The 18,071-nt window shown below is 37.9% G+C and overlaps 1 protein-coding gene across 21 annotated transcripts in view; it reads right to left on the reverse strand.

Annotated features, from left to right (window-relative positions):
• The window catches only part of NCOA1 (nuclear receptor coactivator 1), a 253,860-nt gene that overhangs the window by 195,548 nt on the left and 40,241 nt on the right, over positions 1-18,071 (reverse strand). The window lies entirely within an intron of this gene.

Here is an 18,071-nt window from a genome sequence, read left to right on the forward strand (position 1 = left end):
AGGCCTGTAAACAAACAAAAAAAAAAAAAAAAAAAAAAAAAAAGAGAGTTCCCCTCATGGCGCAACAGAAACGAATCTGACTAGCCATGAGGTTGCAGGTTCAATCCCTGGCCTTGCTCAGTGGGTTGAGGATCTGGCATTGCTGAGAGCTGTGGTGTAGGTCACAGACACAGCTTGGATCTGGAGTTGCCGTGGCTGTGGTATAGGCCGGCGGCTAAATCTCTGATTAGACCCCTAGCCTGGGAACCTCCATATGCCTCGGGTACGGCCCTAAAAAGACCAAAAAAAAATTTTTTTTTAATTAAAAAAGAAATGTGAGCCCTACTGGCCTTCATTATTTAAAGCCTAACTGCTTCAGGTTTTACCACCCAGAGTTAAGCAGTTCACTAAAATTCCCTTTAGATCACAAAGACACAGTGGATCAGGCTCTAGAGACAATCATTATATCACAGATGAATTCAGGAATCTTGCTAGTTATTTCTACCCACCCTTGTCACCCTTGGGCTTTAGTGAAAACATAAAAAACCCTGTGACTAACTACCCTCTCTCCTGTTTTCATGTTCACAGTATTCTCTATGCTTTCTCACCTGCTGCATGCATTCTCCCACTGCCCACCCTTCCTTCCAACCTTTTCCACAGGGACCTCTGGAAACCCCTTTTACACAGTAAAACAAATCACCTCCACATCCTCAACATTATCCCTGAACACTACTTTCAGCCACTGGGCTAAATCTGGCTCTTGAAAAAAAAAAAAATTGACAGTGAAGACTAAGGCCACAGGGATCAACCTCCTCCAGAGTAACATTTCCAGACCTTACCTCACAAGCAATCCCCTTCCCTTACTCAGAGTCATGCCATGTGGCGGTCCTAGTCCTCTTCCTGTCTTGTCATTCAATATCCCACTCTGTCTTTTCTAACCAGGGTCCACACACAATCCCTTAGAGGCACTCCATCTACACTCAACTCTCCAGTGCCATGTTGTCACCAGTCTCAAAATCTTGGTTGTCACTCAAGCTATCAGTCCACCCAACATGCTACCTTCTTTCTTCCACTTCCACTCTCAAGTTCCTAGTCCTGGGTCAATTAAATCACCTGCTAGAGAAAAAAACACATAACCATGTGCACTGATCCTGCTATCATATTAAGGACTCTGAATTTAGTCAGACACTGAATGCCACCCGTGTCGTTTATCAGACCCTTTTCCTACAACTCGCACTGCCTTTGTTCCCAAATTTGCAACTCTCCCTCTTCCAGCCCCACATGGGGTAGAATGAGAGAGGTGTTTCTTGTTTTCCTTAACCATTTGTGTATATTGCTTATATTGTGAAAATACTATTTATCAACTTTTAACATTTTCTCAGCCTATCGCTAGCTTTTAATACAAAAGGTTTCATTTTCAGGTGACCAGATTTGTGTATCATTGCATTTTTATTTTTTATTATTTCTTTGTTTAGAAATTTCTTTCCTTCAATGTTAACACATAAATACACTGATTTTCACTTTTTGGTGGATGAATTTGAATACTTCACCCCAAATGATGTACAGAAAGAGCTTTACACTGTACTCCATATAGCCAGTTTTCCTCACAATATTAAGTAATTCTTGATTTATAAATTTCTTCTTATATATTTCATTCGTCTATAACAAGGTTGATTTCTGGGCTATACTCTGTTTAACTAATGAAATTATTGTTTATGTTTTAATTTGTGATAAGAATATTCTTTGGTATTCTTATCTCCTATTCTTCCTGACAATAGTTAGGTATATTTTATCAGTGTCCAAGGATACGCCCAGTAGTTTCCTGAGTAAGAAATGGTTTTCCTGGAGTTGCCATTGTGACTCACTGGGTTACAAACCCAACTAGTATCCATGAGGAATGCGGGTTCGATCCCTAGACTTGCTCAGTGGGTTAAGGACCTGGCATTGCTGTGGCTGTGGTGTAGGCTGGCAGCTGCAGTTCCAATTCAACCCCTAGTTTGGGAACTTCCACCTGCTACAGGTGCAACCCTAAAAACAAAAAACAAAAAAGAAAGAAAGAAAGAAAAGAAACCGTTGCCCAGTCCACTCTGAGTGAGGTGTTATTTCTGTCATAGTTGCTGCCTACGTACAGAGCTCCTTTCTGCTTTGAGGGATCTAGACCCAAAACCTTTCTAATCATGCTGAAAAAAAATAGCCTTTTTACATATTCATCCTTCTGGAGCCAGATTCATAAAAACTTATTCTTCCCAATTTTCTCTACTTTGTATTTACCTTTTCATTTGTAAAATCTGATTTATGTAAAATAAAGGTATCACAATATAATTTTTATTTCATAGGCCACCATTTTTTATCAGTTCAAGTTTTCTTCAAATCTTTCAGTTATCTTTTAAGAGTCACACTTTTATGTTCTTCACTTTTAATATTTTGAATTTATACCACATACACATGAACCAAAAAATCAAAATGATGTAAAAAGGAACATAATATATTTGAGAAGTCTCATTTCTAGATCATCCACATGCAGATCATGCTGTCCTTGCTTCCTACGGGTCACCGCTTTTATTAGTTTCCTATAGGTCCTTTCAGTGATTCTTTATGCAAATACCCTTAATTGCAAATAGTCTTATTCCTCCTGCCTTCTTATACCAAAATGTTGTTTTGTACCTTATTTTTCACTCATTATATCCTACATATTTTCCATGTTAGGATATGTTTCATCTTTGTTTTTTAAAGACGCCATGATGTTTCACTGTGTGTTTATATATTAGCTTGTATAACCAAATCTATAGTTTTAAGAAATTAGATTCTACAAATTTAAATCTTATTTCTGAGAATAATTTAGTCAAGAGCAACAACTGTACAAACCAAACAGCGCAGGAAAGTGTGTGGTGTGATTTCACAAATTTTTATTCTATTAATAAGTTCTCTTGTGCATTTCGTTATCTTTTATCTCAAGTTTATGTTATGAGCCTATCTAAAATCTATCAACTATAACAGTCATACACTTTGAAAATAGACGGACAGTTTCCAGGCTGAGAGGCCTCAAATTCCGAAAGCTGTCCAACCTCACTAAGGGTTTCTATGGACTTGCAAAAAAGAAATACAGTTGTACAAGAATCAAAAGTTATACAAATCAAGAAATGTCTACCTAATGGGATGAGGAAAAACTTCATGAAGGAAGTAGCCCCTTGGGTTCAATCCTAAATGATGAAGTGTTTAAGAGGCAAATGGAGGCAAGAGAAAACATTCAAGAGGGATCAAAATAAGCAGCAGTTTGAAATAGCACACCTTGTCAAGGACTCTTAAGTAGTTCCACTTCCACTTGGAATACAGAAAGCCACGAAAAGAATGTTGTTTCAACCCTAGCGAGAGAAAGTCAGATCTATAAAATCAAAACTTCTCTTGAGCCTAAAAAGAACAGAAGTCACAAGGCAACCAAGTAAATTCAATTCCAAAAAGGAACAAGTTCCTCCATGGAGAGACCATAAACACAAAATGTTTTATCTTGGGCAGGTCATCAAAAGAGGCGGCCTCCATACAAGTGTATAAGAAAAAAATCACTTAAGATTTTAACAAATTCTTAAAGACCAAGTGTGGACTGCTATGCCAGTTAGGAATGGCTGAGAAACCCAGACACAAGGAGAATTCACACTCAACTAACTGCGAGTTCTTCTACATGCCTCAACCAGATTCTCTTAAGATTAGAGGTAGGACAGAAAATCAGAGAAAGCACTGCAACATTGAAGCAAGTATGGAGGAGGTGATGGGTACAGGCCTGAAGCCCTTCCTGATTTCCCCAACCCACCCACATCACAGAGCAAAAGTCTTCAGCCACTGAGGCAAGGACAGAAAGCCCTCTCACCCCAGGGTCCAGGTAAAAATCCACTGCTTCAGAGGAGAACCGAAGAAAAATGCCTTTGCCTCTGGGAGGAGGGGAGAAAACATTCTCAAACCCCCAGAAAGAGGCAAAGATACATTGATATTAGGAGAGAAGAGAGACAAAAAGCCCCTCTGCCACACTGCGGAAGGAGAAATGGGAGAAGAAAAAGTCTTGGGCAAAGGATCTGGCAACCAATACCAACACAGATCTACTACGACAAGGAAGGGCAAGAATATTCCTGCCCAAGACCAACCATGGATGTATGACAGAGTCTGACGACCACAGGGATGAGAAAGCAGGAAAGCTAAGAAAGCCCTACTACCGATGCAAAGGAATATAGGGCCTGACCAGGATTGAGTCTGGACCAGAACAAAAAAGAATCTCGCCATATCCCACAAGCACAGCATGGGGTAACGAGCAGCAATAATCTATCACTGGAAGAGAGATGATAACATGAAATTTCTCTGCATATAAATGTGCAAAGACTATTGAAAGACAAGGAACATGGAAAAATCCTGTAATACCATGTGCCACACTCTAAACCCAAGGGAACAGGAACTAATTGCTGGAAAATGTTGAAGCCTGTGGTGCAGTGAAGGTAATAATGGCCACAAAATCCAAACCCAGCTCATTCCAAGATCTGACTCAACCTCTGATACAAACAGCCTGAGAGAAGAGGAGGATCACTTCAACCTCTTCTATTCCGTACACGATGATGACTGTGAAATCACAAATTATGAGGCATCCACATTAAGCAAGGAAAAAATAACCCTTTGTTAAGAGATAAAGTAATCAACAGAATAAGGAATGATGCATTTGTTGAAACTATCATACATTCAAAAATAACTGTTAAATGATACAGTAGAAAAGATGGACAACGTACATAAAAAGACATTTTCAGCAGTGGGATGGAAACTTTAAAAAAGTAAATCAGAAAAGCTAGAAACAACAACAACAAAATTATATTAGAGAAGAAAAATTCCTTTAACAGCCTCAACAGAAGTCTGGACACAGATGAGGAAAGAATGAGTAAATTTAAAGACAGGTCAATAGAAATAATCCAAAATGAAGCCACAGTTAAAAAAAACTGAAGGAAAAATATAGCTCAGGACACCGAAGAGCTGTAGAACTATGTCAAAATGCATAACATCCATTTAATTGGCGCCTCGGAAGAAGAAAACAAGAATAATGAGATAGAAGAAATATACGAAGAGATAATGGCCAAGGATATTCCCGAATGAATCCAAGACAACAAACCAGAGAGCAAAAAAATCTCAGAGGACCCCAATCATGATAAATATCAAAACACACACACAAACACATATACATGGATAAAGCATGGTCAAACTGCAGAAAAACAAAGATAAAAATCTCAAAGACAGAGAAAAGGGAAAGACTCCATACAAACAACAAAGATTATAATTTCCCTCTCTTCATAAAATCATACAAGCCAAAAGACAATACTGAATATAATACCTTTCAGGTGCTGAAAAAAGCTGAACATAGAATTCTATAGCCACTAAAAATATTTTTCAAAACTGAAGGAAGAAAGGAAGAATTTTTGGATAAATAAAACTTGAGGAATTCACTGCCTGCAGATACCAGAAACGTTAAAGGAAGTTCTGTAGGCAGGAGTGAAAATTCCCAGGTGAAAATCTGGAACTACAAAAGAAATGAAAAGCATTAGAAAGAGAAGATAAATATGAAAGACTATTTTTTCTTATTTTATTCATTTCAGAAAGTTACCCATCAATTCAAGCAAAAAATAATATATTGTAGGGTTAATAACACACACAGAAATAAAATTTATGACAACACAGTATAAAAGCGGAAGGTAAAAATTTAAAGCAAACTGTCATAAAGTATTATATGACATATGAAGAAGTATAATATTTAAAGAAAAAATGTGATTTAAAAAAATGTGAAAAAAAGAAAGTAATAAGTTAAAGATATATCTTTTAAACCCTAGAGTAATGGTTTTCAACCAGGAGCAATTTTGCCCCCTCAGGGACATGTAGCTAAGTCTAGAAACTTTTTTGGTTGTCACAACTGGGGGTGGGTAGTGGGTGCTCCTGTCATCTAGTAGATAGAGGCAAGGGATGCTAAAAAATCCTGCAGTGCGTACTGAATATACACTCCATTCTCTAAGAACAAAGAATTATTTAACCAAAAATACCAATAGTGCCAAGGTTAAAAAACCATGACCTAAAACAACCACTAAAGTGTGTGTGTGTGTGTGTGTGTGTGTGTGTGTGTGTGTGTGTGTGTACACAGAATAAGCCAAGAAAGTTAGATAAAATGAAATTATGAAAAATGATTAACTGGGATTTCCCACTGTGGTGCAGTGAGTTAAGGACCTGGTGTTGCTTCAGCTGTGGCATACAGCACAGCTGAGGCTCAGATTCAATCCCCGGCCAGGGAACATCCATATGCTCTGAGTGTGGCCAAAAAAAGAAAAAGAAAAATGATTAACTTGATAGAAGGCAAAAAAGTGGAAAGAAAGTAAACAGATTCAAAAATAGAAAAAAAGTAGTAAGATGATAGATTTAAATCCAAACTTTCAATGATAATTTCAATTAAATAGAAATTACCTAAACACCCAATTAAAAGATAGAGATTATCAGATCAAATTTTAAAACAAAATCCAATTATATGCTACCCACAAGACATACTTTATACATAAAGACAAAAGGTTAAAAGTAAAACCATGGACAGGAAAGATAACATGACTGTATAACTATCTGACAAAGCAGACCTCAGAACAAGGAATATTACCAGTGATAAATAGGGACACTACTTAATGATAAAGGATAAATTCAGATAAAACTGTAAGTAGATTAGACAAACCCACAATTATAATTGTAGACATTCATGCTCCCCTGCTATTAATCAACAGAACAAGAAAACAGAAAATCACTAAGATATAGAAGACTTCAAAACACTGTTGGAGTTCCTGTCTTGGCTCAGCAGAAATAAATTTGACTAGTATCCATGAGGATGCAGGTTTGATCCCTGGCCTCGCTCAGTGGGTTAAGGATCCGGCGTTGCCATGAGCTGTGGTGTAGGTCACAGATGCGGCTGGGATCCCGAGTTGCTGTGGCTGTGGCGTAGGCCGGCAGCTGCATCTCCAATTCAGCCCCTAGCCTGGGAACCTCCACATGTTGCAGTTGCGGCCCTAAAAAAACAAAACAAACAAACAAACAAACAAAAAACACTGACTTGACCTAATTGTCACTTATAGACATTATACACAATGAGAACAGAAAATGCATTACTTTTAAGGTACATGGAATATTCACCAAGAAATATGATCTTCTGGTCCATAAAACAAAATTCAAAATATTTAAAAGGATTAAAATTAAATAATGCATTTTCTCTGACCAAAACAGAATTAAGTTAGAATCAATAACTGAAAGATAAAGAATTACCAAAGGTTAGAAATTAAACAATACATTTCTAAATAACCCAAAGGTTAAAAAAATTAGAAAACATTTAATTGAATTAAAAGTAAAAGAGACCATATCAAAATTTGTGGGATACCACTGAAGCAGTTCTTCGAGAAAAATAAAACATAAACTGCTTATATTAGAAAACAAGAAGTCTTGCATCAATAATCTACATCTCCACCTTAAGTAGAAAAAGAACAAATTAAACACAAAGCAATTAGAAGGAAGAAATGAAACTGAAAACAAAAAATAGAGAACATTTATGAAACTGAAATCTAGGTCTTTGAAAATTTCAATAACACTGGTAAACTTCCGTCCAGAGAAGAGAGAGAAGCCACAAATTACCTATATCAAGAATGAAAACAGGATTGCACTAGAAATTGTACAGATATTAAAAAGGCAGTAAAAAAATATTACGAACAACTTACGGCAATAAATTCTACAATTTTGCTAACATATACCAATTCCTTGAAAGTCTGAAGACAAGCTATCAAGTTCATTCAAGAAATTAAATAACAATAGCCCTTGATATATTATGAAATTTTAATTCATAATTTAAAATCTTACAACAAAGAAAGTTCCATGACAAATGGCTTCCCTGGTAAATCCTATAATGTCTAAGGAATAAATCTTACCAGTATTACATAAATTTTCCAGAAATAAATGAAAACATTTCCCAATTCATTTTATGAGGCTAACATTGCTCTGACATCCCCCCAAAAAAAGCTTTAAGAAAAGTGAATTATAGACCAATATCCTTTAATGAACAGACACAAAATTAACCAAATAGTAGAAAAATGACTCTAGCAATATACAAAAAGGAATATATATCATAACCAAGGAGCATTTATCCTAGGAATGTAATGTTCAACATATGAAAAAAAAAAATCCATCAATGTAATTCACCATATTAATAGGCTAAAATATAAGTGATCATCTTCAGAGATGGGAAAAAAAGGAAAAACCCACAACCATTCATGATTCAACTCTCAGAAAACTACGAACAGAAAGGAATGTTCTCAGCCTAAGATATGAATTTACAACAAATCTACAGCTAATATACATAATCATGAAAGACTAAACACTTTCCCCCTAAGATCAGGAACAAGGCAAGAACATCCACTCTCACACTATTCAACAATGCATTGTATCGTCAGTACAATAATGCAAGAAAATGAAATGAAAACAAAACAAAGCCCAAAACTGTTTTCTTTCACAAGTTGACAGGACTTTCTATACAGCAAATCCCAAAAATCTATTAAAGTGAACTTATTAGCAAAATCGCAGAATACAAGGTCAACATACAAAATTCAACATACAAAATTCATATATTTCTGTATGACAGCAATTACTTATTAGAAATAAATTAACAAAACAGTCATAATTATATTAGCATAAAAAAGAAAGATGATTTATGGAGTTCCCATAGTGGCACAGTGGAAACGAATCTGACTAGGAAACATGAGGTTGCAGGTTCGATCCTGGCCTTGCTCAGTGGGCTGAGGATCCGGTGTTGCCACGAACTGTGGTGTAGGTCACAGACACGGCTCGGATCTGGTGTTGCTGTGGCTGCGGCATAGGCTGGTGGCAACAGCTCCAATTAGACCCCTAGCCTGGGAACCTCCATATGCCACAGGTGTGGCCCTAAAAAGAAAAAAAGAACATTTAAAAAGAAAGATTTAGAATAAATGTAACAAAATAAATGGAAAATTTCTGTGCTCAAAAATACAAAACACACACACAACACCCCAAAACACTGGGGTTCCCACAGTGGTGCAGTGGGTTAAAAATCTGACTGCAGCAGCTCAGGTTGCTGCAGAGGTGCAGGTCCCATCCCTGGCCAGGTGCAGTGGGTTAAAGGATCCAAAGACTAGGATGACTGACTGGCAGCTTCCCAGGTGAAATCTCAATTCCCTCAACTGCTTTGCAGTGGAGAGGCCCTGAGGAGGCACAGCAAAATGCCAGACATGTGAGTGAAGCCTTAGACTGAGTGAGTGAACCCAGCTGAAGCCACACAGAGCAGATGCTCTTAGCCAAACCCTGACCCACAAAACTGTAAAAATAATAAATCAACGAGGTTTTAAGCCACTAAGTTTGGGAGTGATTTGTTATATGACAAGAGGCAACTGAAACAGATACTATAGAGCTCATATTATCAGCAAATTATAAACACTGATGTCAAATTTGGGTCTAATTTTTCAGAGTTGTAAGTTTTCACTTTTGATAAGAAAACATGTAAATTTTGTATCCGAACTGTATAAACCTCTAAAAAAATTGAGCCTAGAAAACCCACTGTTTCAAATGTAATTTTTAAAATGTATTTGTTGATTTATTTATTGCTTTTTTAGGACCACAGGTGCAGCATATGGAAGTTCCCAGACTATGGGTCAAATCAGAGCTACAGCTGCCAGCCTACGCCACAGCCACATGAGATCCCAGGAGCATCTGCCACCTACACCACAGCTCACGGCAACACCAAATCCCCAACCCACTGAGCAAGGCCAGAGATCGAACCCACATCCTCATGGATACTAGTCGGGTTTGTCTGCGCTGAGCCACAATGGTAACTCCCTCAAATATAATTTTAGAAAATGCACACACACAAAAGAAAATCATGGACTTGGAGAATAGACTTGTGGCTGCCCGACGGGAGAGAGAGGGAGTGGGAGGGATCAGGAGCTTGGGGTTATCAGATACAACTTAGAATAGATTTATAAGGAGATCCTGCTGAGCAGCACTGAGAACTATGTCTAGATACTCATAATGCAGTAGAACAAAGGGTGGGGGAAAAAATGTATACATGTAAGAGTAACTTGATCCCCATGCTGTATAGTGGGAAAAATAAATAAAAATAAATAAAATAAAATATCTTGGACAAAAATATCTTTCAACTTTTGTCCAAGTACTTATTTTGTCCCACATAGTTTTTACCACAGAATTGACTTTTTTTTTCTTATTTGCTTTTTAAATATTAAGGTATGAGCCTTATGAGTATACTTTAGTAAAAGGAAAACAGGATATACCACCTCTATTTTGGGCCATGGTTGTCATTTGCTTTCTCTCTTGAATGTCATAGATGATGTAGCTCAAACCATGTTTTCCTTTATTTAAAATAAAAAAAAAATTCTAAAGGAAAAATAAATAAATAAAAGGCACTAGGGTCAATAATAGGAAACTATTAGGTGACATCTTATTTGACATGAGCCTAAGATCACAGCATAATGGGTATTTTAACCTTTACAACTCCTTTTAAACCGCTACTACTTTCATATATTTCATCACAGAGTTATTTTTAAATTCTATGGGTAGTTCCCTTGTGGTGCAATAGGTTAAGTATTGGTTGTTGTCACTGTAGCAGCCTGGGTTACCACTGTGATGTGGGTTTGATCCCTGGCCCAGGAACTTCTGTATGCTGTGAACGTGGCCAAAAATAAATTTAAAAAATAAACACACACACACAAAATGCACATTATTCAATGTCTATGTTCCTCACAGACAGATCTATATAGACAGATGGCATATCATTAAATCAGACCTCAGTACAGGCATTTTCATGTCTGGAGAGACTGAGGTGACACGGTCTTGTATTTTTGTTCTCTGAAGACTTACTACAAAAAAACTAGATGAATACACAATTAAAATATTCAATGAATTATCTTCTCGTATCTGATACTCTCTCTGAGTTTTGAAAGCCACTAAATAGCTGTCAGTCTGTGATTAAATCTACCAATAACACACTGAATACTCCCTAAGATTGGTTAAAGTCATTAATCAGCCCTTAAATACACCTTTCCCCTAAAACAGCTCCCACTGAGATAACCAATATTCTTTAATGCTATATCCTATGAAAATGCCTTAGTGCTTAACTTATTTAACCTTAAACAGCATCTACCTAAATAACTACTCACTTTTAGTAACCAAGTGTAGCCCACACTCAAGGGCTGGAGGGTTAAGTTCCACATCCTTGAGGGAGGGAAGTTGTCTGCATAAATACTTGGAATTCTTCTGCCAGGATAAGTAAGTGGGGGGCACTTATTTATTCAATCTTTTATTTTAATCATAGGGATATTCATTTCATACTTGGGGTTATAATCCAATACTGTGTAATTTATTTTGTTGCTCAAACTGTTCTAGCTTTGGTCACTGGGTGCTCCTTCAAGTTGGCTCCTGTATCCTTTTGCCAATCCCCTATCCTTTTGGATTTTTAGAATTTTCTTACTTTCTGGCACAACAAAATGTTCTAGGCTGTCTTGCATATTCCCTACTCCAATCCTCGTATCAGTCATTTTCCAAGAAGTTTAGTTCTTTTTATTGAAGAATGGTATTAGAAATCAGATCTTGGTGATGGGTGTGTATCTTTACTTCTAGATCATTTTAGCAGGCAGAGCTAGAAAATATACATCTGTATGCTTGGCCATATATACATACATACATACATACACACACACACACATATATATATAATTGTTTCTGTATCCATACCTATATTAAGCTAAACATGAGTTCACCCTGATGTCTCTAACGCTAATCCAGCACCACATGGTTTGTTCTAGCCTTCCCCTTGCCCATGGTTATCTGAAATCGCTCTCCCAAAAGTGAGAAATTGGCTCCCACAAGTCACCATCTATTTACTTACTTATTACCAGTATACACGTATGCGGTGTCAGGTTTGTTAGCCCACACTCTCCTGAATTTTTTAAACATTATATAAGCTTTAGGTATAACTCCTGAATTTCTGTCCTACTTTTTGAGTCATTCCTTCCAAAAGTCTTATTATAAGGATCTTCATTTTGGTGTGTGTAAGATCTTTCATTTAAATTATTATCTCTTCTCTCTCTGTGCACCTTCTACCTGGGCGACCTTTCCTATCCATAACTTTAGTTACCTTCCAAATGCTGACACTTTTCAAATCAGTATTTCCAGTCCAGAGCTCTCTCCTAAACTCCAAACTCACTTATCTATTTACTGGATCTCAATTTAGGTGGCCTATATGCACCCTCAAACTGAACTCCTCACCCTTCTTTAATTCTCTCCTCCACAGTTCCTCTAAATGACACCATCATCATCTACCTACTGCACAAACCAGAGATTTAATATCAGGTCTGATATTAAACAGACCTCTACATCTCCCCATTACATCTTCCTAATATCCAAACACCAAAGCCTATCTTTCTCAAATCCATCTACTTTTCTCCATCCCATGACCCTACTATAGCCAGCCCAACATCACCTCTAACCTGGAAACTTTTTTTTTCTAATGGCTGCATCCATGGCATATAAAAGTTCCTGGGCCAGGGACTGAATCTGGGCCACAACACTGCCCAATGCCATAGCTGCAGCAACACCAGATCCTTTAACCCACTGAACCAGGCTGGGGATGGAACTCGCTCCTCCACTCTTGCTCTAACTATCTTCAATTTTACTGCCTCTAATCCAACTTTCTCCACACTACAGCCTGAGCGATCTATCTAAAAAACAAAACAGATCATATCACTTTTTCATGATTAAAACCTTTTAAGAGGAGTTCCCGTTGTGGCTCTATGGGTCAAGAACCAGACAGAGGTGTCTCCGTGAGGATGCAGGTTGGATCCCTGGCCTCGCTCAGTGAGTTATGGATCCAGTGTTGCTGAGTCCCACTATTCTTACGATAAAGCCCAACTGCTTTGATATTATTTTCAAAGTTTTGTGTGATACCCTCCCTAGTTACCTCTCTGATGTCATCTGTTCCTTTCTCTCACTTTGCATTCTCTGAAATCGACTAATCTGAAATATTCTCAACTTCTCTCTCCCATCTTGTCTCAACTCAGATGTTCCTTCTTCAGAAAGCCATCTCTGCCTCTCCCTCAAACCTGGGTTAAGTCCTCTGCTCTATTCTCATTTTCTTTTTTTTTTTTTTTCTTTCTTTCTTTTTCTTTTTCTTTTTTTTTTTTTTAAGAATCTCACCTGCAGCATGTGTAAGATCAAATTGGAGCTGTAGCCACTGGCTACACCATAGCCACAGCAACCAAGCTACTTCTGGTGACCTACACCACAGCTCACGGCAATGCTGGATCCTTAACCCACTGAGCAAGGCCAGGGATCAAACCTCCATCCTCATGGATACTAGTCAGATTCATTTCTGCTGAGCCACGACAGGAACTCCATCTATTCTCACTTTCTATCATGCAGCGTATCCACTGCAGCATCCATTGTACTGCACTGAACTACCCAGTTAGTTCTTCCATTGGTCACTGGATTGTAAACTCCATCAGGGCATGAATCACATTACCTTGTTTTTCAATGCATCCTCAGAACCTAGCTCTCTGCCTAATGCATGGTAGCAAAACCATAAATGTTTAAAATAAATTGTAAATTAATTGTATATTTTTGTCATTTCTGTGGCTTAGATTTAATGACTATATTACAGGTAATGAAAATGAAGTATCTTTTGTATGTATAAAGTTTAATATCAATCTGTCAATCAAGTTTACTAATTATATTATTCTACAGAGTATTTCCTTGGATACTTTTACACTTTTTTTTTTCCAGAAAAAGTACAAAGCTAGTATAATTTCTGAAACCATGTCTGTCTGGAAATCTTCTTCCTGTATATGCAAATGACAATGTGGTAAAGTATAAAACTCTGAGATTACATCCTTTTCCCTCACAATACTGTAGATACTATAGCAGTTATCAACTCTAAACCAGGAATCAATACTACTTAGTGACGAGGTGATCACCAGTCTTCAGTACAATAAAAAAAAAAAAAAAAAAATGACAGGGTTGTTCAGCTCAAAACAAAAAAATTATTGTTTATTTTATATCCTGTTTAACTACAAAAAAGTCTGATAATTTATTAATCACTCAGATTTTTCTACTAGCATTTTATTAGTTCATAAATCCCATTAAAAGTCTGGAATTGTCTAATCTAGCATTTTTCATTAAATAGAAGACTAGATTCTAACCTAATTATCTTTCCTTTGAAAATCAGTGGTTTTTCTCCCCAAAAACTTTGGAGAATCTTCTCTCATCCTTGAACATCAGAAATGTGACTAGTATAAGCACTCTTCTTGTTTGCTATTTTTTTTTTTTCCGTCTTTTTGCCATTTCTTGGGCCGCTCCCACAGCATATGAAGGTTCCCAGGCTAGGGGTCCAATCGGAGCTGTAGCTGCCTGCCTACACCGCAGCCACAGCAGTGCAGGATCTGCACCGCATCTGCGACCTGCACCACAGCTCATGGCAATGCCGGATCCTTAACCCACTGAGCAAGGCCAGGGATCAAACCCTCAACCTCATGGTTCCTAGTCAGATTCATTAACCACTGAGCCACGATGGGAACTCCCATCTTGTTTGCTATTTGATGAGTTCTATTAAAAGTGCAAGTTGTCAGTTTAACAACATTTTCAACATTGTCTTTGAGAATTTCTTGATTACTTATACATCATTCCTGTTCTTTCCTACTAGAACATCAGACCTCTTGTATCTACTATGTCTATTATTTTTTTTGTCATAATCTCCAATTCTATCTTTCTATAATTCTGATACATCATTTGAACTGGTCTTCTAATTCACCAGTATGATTTTCTGAAGTATTCAATCTACTTTTCATAATTATTATTTTATTTCAATATTAATGACTGTTTTCCAAAAACCTTTTCCTGTTCTCAGAACTCCCCTTCATGACAATCCCCTCTTAAATTTCATTGAGTCTACATCGCTGATTATAAGAGAAATGCAAATCAAAACTACCATGAGATACCACCTCACACCAGTCAGAATGGCCATCATTAATAACTCCACAAATAACAGGTGCTGGAGGGGGTGTGGAGAAAAGGGAACCCTCCTGCACTGTTGGTAGGAATGGAAACTGGTACAGCCACTATGGAGAACAGTTTGGAGATACCTTAGAAAGCTATACATAGAACTTCCATATGACCCCACAATCCCACTCTTGGGCAGATATCCAGACAAAACTCTACTTAAAAGAGACACATGCACCCGCATGTTCATTGCATCACTATTCACAATAGCCAGGACATGGAAATGTCCATCAATAGATGATTGGATTCGGAAGATGTGGTATATATACACAATGGAATACTACTCAGCCATAAAAAAGAATGATATAATGCCATTTGCAGCAACATGGATGGAACTAGAGAATCTCATCCTAAGTGAAATGAGTCAGAAAGACAAAGACAAATACCACATGATATCACTTATAACTGGAATCTAATATCCAGCACAAATGAACATCTCCACAGAAACGAAAATCATGGACTTGGGAGAATAGACTTGTGGCTGCCTGACGGGAGAGGGAGGGAGTGGGAGGGATCGGGAGCTTGGGATTATCAGATACAACTTAGAATAGATTTACATGGAGATCCTGCTGAGTAGCATTGAGAACTATGTCTAGATACTCATATTGCAACAGAACAAAGGGTGGGGGAAAAATGTATACATGTAAGAATAACTTGATCCCCTTGCTGTATAGTGGGAAAAAAATTTTTCATTGAGTCTAAGAATTTGAATTCTTTATGTCTGATGCAACGTCATAACTATTTCATAGAGAACTATCTGCTATGAAAATTTAAATTATTTCCAGAATCAAACGCTGAAAAAGGCCCTCTTAAGAATTCTTTAGATCAGTGTTAAAACTTTTTTCTGAAAATGCTCCCTTACGTCAACCCTGGAAACCCAAAACCCGCTGGGTCCACAACCTCTGCCTGCTAAGACTAGCCTAACTAATAGCCTTAATCCAGTCAGCAGACTAGCCCTTTATATCACCTGAGATTAGGTTCAGTTGCACATGAACAAGTACAACTTGTTACCTATGGCTTAGAGAAAAAAAGAGGTTTATTTTTCTCTCACATAAGAGATCTGGAGGTAGGCAGGCCAGGATAGACTGGCAGCTCTACTGTCATCGAAGACCCCTACTCATTCTACCTTTCACTCTGCCAGCCTTACCCCATGGCATCTATGCTTAAGATCATCTCATGGTCAAAAGATGATCATGCAACTCCAGATATTATATCCACGTACTAGGCAGAATAAAGAAGGAAGGGCAAGAGCTTCTTCTAAGGCTTCCTAGATGATGAATCCATCTTCTTTAAAGAGCTTTCCTAGAAGCCCTATCGAAATTTTCTGTTTACAGCTACTGAGAAATAACATTTTATAGGTGGACTTAATGATTTGTCCACAGTATTGCAGAGATGATAATAAAAATGAAAGGGAGAATAGATACTGGGTTGGCAACCAGGACTCTGGACTCCATTATTTTTCTCCCTTTCCTGAACAAGCTCTTAGTCTGCTGATGTCCCTCTTAATTATGATATTCAGAATTAAAGTCAAACAACAGATATTACATGTATTTTCACTAGAGTGGAATAATTCTTCTTATAGTCAGAATATAATATTCAATTAACTCATTTTAAGGATTGCCAAATTTTCCCAGAAGTCACATCAAACTTCTAATTGTCTAAAATACACACTTTTTTTTTTGCTAGAACTATATCAAAATGGGATTTCTCCATCCTATACTTGTGCAACTGATTTTCAAGAACTTTTAATTGAGGAGTTCCAGTTGTGGCTCAGTGGTTAACAAATCCGACTAGGAACCATGAGGTTGCAGGTTAGATCCCTGGGCCTCACTCAGTGGGTTAAGGATCCAGCGTTGCCATGAGCTGTAGTGTAGGTGCAGCTCGGATCCCGAGGTGCTGTGGCTATGGCATAGGCCAGTGGCTACAGCTCCGATTAGACCCCTAGTCTGGGAACCTCCATATGCCTCAGGTATGGCCCTAGAAAAGACAAAAAGAAAAGAAAAAAAAAAGGGGGGGAACTTTTAATTGAGCATCTTCAGTATAACACTATGGCCAACTTAAAGACACAAAAAGATGCTGAAATGCTTATCAAGTAGCTAAGGAGACAGAGCATATAAATAGATAAATAAGAATGTAAGACATCATAAGAATCTTTCTGAGAGTTCCCTGGTGGCCTGGTGGTTAAGGATTCAGTGTTGCTACTGCTGTGGTCCAAGTTCAGTTCCTGGCCTGGGAACTTCTGCATGCTACATCGTGCCAAAAAAAGAAAAGAAAAGAAAAAGAATCTTTCCAGATAAAGAAAAGAGAAAATAAGTGCTACAGAAATACAGAGTTGGGAGAAAAGTTTAAGAGTAAAATGGAAGGAGGTAAAAGATTGGAAGAGAATGAAAGAAAACACCTGACAATGTTTGTAAGAAAGGGGTAAGAGAAGAAGACAGGCTATTAGAAGAAAACAGGACTATTAGAACATCTTCTCTTTCAATCCTGCATCCCATCCCCACACTCCAGCTCTCACAGATCTCTCTCCCCTAACAAACCTATGCCAGCAGAAGCTATGTTTACAGCCTCTTCCACCTGACCTTCCATTTATTCCTTAACCCACTGCAATCTGGTTTTAGTCCCAGCTCTCCATAGAAGCTGATCCTGTTTTCAAATCTTCCTCTTCTCTCTCTTTCTCCTTTTTTTTTTTTTTTTTAGGGCCACATCTGCAGCCCATGGAGGTTCCCAGGCTAGGGGTCGAATCAGAGGTACAGCTGCCAGCCTAGCCACAGCCGCAGCAACACCAGGTCCGAGCCACGACTGCAACCTGCACCACAGTTCACAGCAACGCCGGATCCCCAACCCACTGAGCCAGGCCAGGAATCGAACCAGCATCTTCATGGATACTGCTGGATTTGTTTCCACTGAGCCACAATAGGAACTTATGTTTTGTCTGGTCAAATCTTAACTGCCAAATCACTACCTAG

This window comes from Sus scrofa, chromosome 3, assembly GCF_054392235.1.
Source record: "Sus scrofa isolate SSC_HxYL_T2T_F1_AM1 chromosome 3, Sscrofa_HxYL_maternal_Yorkshire_Landrace_v2.0, whole genome shotgun sequence".
NCBI lineage: Eukaryota > Metazoa > Chordata > Mammalia > Artiodactyla > Suidae > Sus > Sus scrofa.